Source organism: Mixophyes fleayi, chromosome 9 (genome assembly GCF_038048845.1).
Source record: "Mixophyes fleayi isolate aMixFle1 chromosome 9, aMixFle1.hap1, whole genome shotgun sequence".
Lineage (NCBI taxonomy): Eukaryota > Metazoa > Chordata > Amphibia > Anura > Limnodynastidae > Mixophyes > Mixophyes fleayi.
Window position 1 is genome coordinate 30,082,913 of NC_134410.1, and position 2,500 is coordinate 30,085,412.

The following is a 2,500-nucleotide window of genomic DNA, read 5'->3' on the forward strand; positions in this document are numbered from 1 at the left end:
TTTGCTTCATCTAAAAGCAACTCGTTACAAAATATTCCTTAAGAAAAGACTGCTAAGTTGTTAGCACTTCACTTGGATAGTGCTTCTGGTACACTTTCCAAAGGTATGTGTGATAGATTGTGGAAGAATCTATTTCCTTCATCTAAATGCAACTCTGCTAGAAAACGTTCCTCAAAAAAAGACTGCTAAATTGTAAGCTTTTTACTTGAAGTGTGCTTTTGGCACTCTTTCCAAATATCTCTAAAACACCTGGGGAAGACCACGTGGCCTAATGGATAAGGCGTCTGACTTCAGATCAGAAGATTGAGGGTTCAAGTCCCTTCGTGGTCGGGAACATTTCTTTCCTCATGAACTTAAACTTACCAAACTCTGTTTTAATTGACTCCATGAGAGTGTTGCAAAACATTTACATTTCAAAACTTGATTTCGACCAAAATTTCAATGAACATACTCAAGTCTTTGAAAAGTCTACATGCATATTGGCACAATATGTTGAGTTATCTAATGCTTTCTGTTTTTCCCTTTATACATTATTTTGCACAAACATAATCCTATGAAAAACTGGTCAAGATGTATAATTTCTGAAAACAAGTCATAGGATTTTAGTTCATTCGTGGTCAGCAAAAGTCATCCTCCTTTGATTAAAAAAATATTCTCTCATAACTTATTGAATAGCTGACGTTAGTGTGTGCTGCATATGGCTTAAAATCAACATAACTCAAGGTTTTTACATTATGGCAGAGCTAAGCTCGGAATAATTGTCATGTGCAATTCTTAGAATCAATTAATTATAATAGTCACATTTATCCTTTGAGGAGTACAGTATTTTCCATCGAGCCCTAGAAAAAATGATCAAAAATGGGTCATGAATATAAGTCTCCAAATGGAGGCCATAAAATATTGTTTCATGCATCCAAGATGGAAAACAAAACATTCAAGTTCAGGAATAAACAAGGACATCCGATCACCAATGTTCAGGAAGAATTGCCATTAAACTTAGAGCCCTAAACCACTCAGTAGATTTTATAGCTTGCTTAACAGAATGTAAAACTATTACCCAGTTAAGTGAAAGCTTGTAACAAATCTAGGTTTTGGCATTTCTTAAAGCTGAACAATATATTGTTCTCCCATAATCAATCAAAGAAATTAAATCTTGAATCTTTTTGCTTCATCTAAAAGCAACTCGTTACAAAATATTCCTTAAGAAAAGACTGCTAAGTTGTTAGCACTTCACTTGGATAGTGCTTCTGGTACACTTTCCAAAGGTATGTGTGATAGATTGTGGAAGAATCTATTTCCTTCATCTAAATGCAACTCTGCTAGAAAACGTTCCTCAAAAAAAGACTGCTAAATTGTAAGCTTTTTACTTGAAGTGTGCTTTTGGCACTCTTTCCAAATATCTCTAAAACACCTGGGGAAGACCACGTGGCCTAATGGATAAGGCGTCTGACTTCGGATCAGAAGATTGAGGGTTCAAGTCCCTTCGTGGTCGGGAACATTTCTTTCCTCATGAACTTAAACTTACCAAACTCTGTTTTAATTGACTCCATGAGAGTGTTGCAAAACATTTACATTTCAAAACTTGATTTCGACCAAAATTTCAATGAACATACTCAAGTCTTTGAAAAGTCTACATGCATATTGGCACAATATGTTGAGTTATCTAATGCTTTCTGTTTTTCCCTTTATACATTATTTAGCACAAACATAATCCTATGAAAAACTGGTCAAGATGTATAATTTCTGAAAACAAGTCATAGGATTTTAGTTCATTCGTGGTCAGCAAAAGTCATCCTCCTTTGATTAAAAAAATATTCTCTCATAACTTATTGAATAGCTGACGTTAGTGTGTGCTGCATATGGCTTAAAATCAACATAACTCAAGGTTTTTACATTATGGCAGAGCTAAGCTCGGAATAATTGTCATGTGCAATTCTTAGAATCAATTAATTATAATAGTCACATTTATCCTTTGAGGAGTACAGTATTTTCCATCGAGCCCTAGAAAAAATGATCAAAAATGGGTCATGAATATAAGTCTCCAAATGGAGGCCATAAAATATTGTTTCATGCATCCAAGATGGAAAACAAAACATTCAAGTTCAGGAAAAAACAAGGACATCCGATCACCAATGTTCAGGAAGAATTGCCATTAAACTTAGAGCCCTAAACCACTCAGTAGATTTTATAGCTTGCTTAACAGAATGTAAAACTATTACCCAGTTAAGTGAAAGCTTGTAACAAATCTAGGTTTTGGCATTTCTTAAAGCTGAACAATATATTGTTCTCCCATAATCAATCAAAGAAATTAAATCTTGAATCTTTTTGCTTCATCTAAAAGCAACTCGTTACAAAATATTCCTTAAGAAAAGACTGCTAAGTTGTTAGCACTTCACTTGGATAGTGCTTCTGGTACACTTTCCAAAGGTATGTGTGATAGATTGTGGAAGAATCTATTTCCTTCATCTAAATGCAACTCTGCTAGAAAACGTTCCTCAAA

The 2,500-nt window shown here is 34.4% G+C and overlaps 1 non-coding gene across 1 annotated transcript; it reads left to right on the forward strand.

Annotated features, from left to right (window-relative positions):
* Positions 1 to 1,419: 1,419 nt before the first annotated feature.
* TRNAR-UCG (transfer RNA arginine (anticodon UCG)) lies at positions 1,420 to 1,492 on the forward strand. The gene has a single exon. It is a non-coding gene; the product is annotated as a tRNA-Arg (tRNA).
* Positions 1,493 to 2,500: the final 1,008 nt, after the last annotated feature.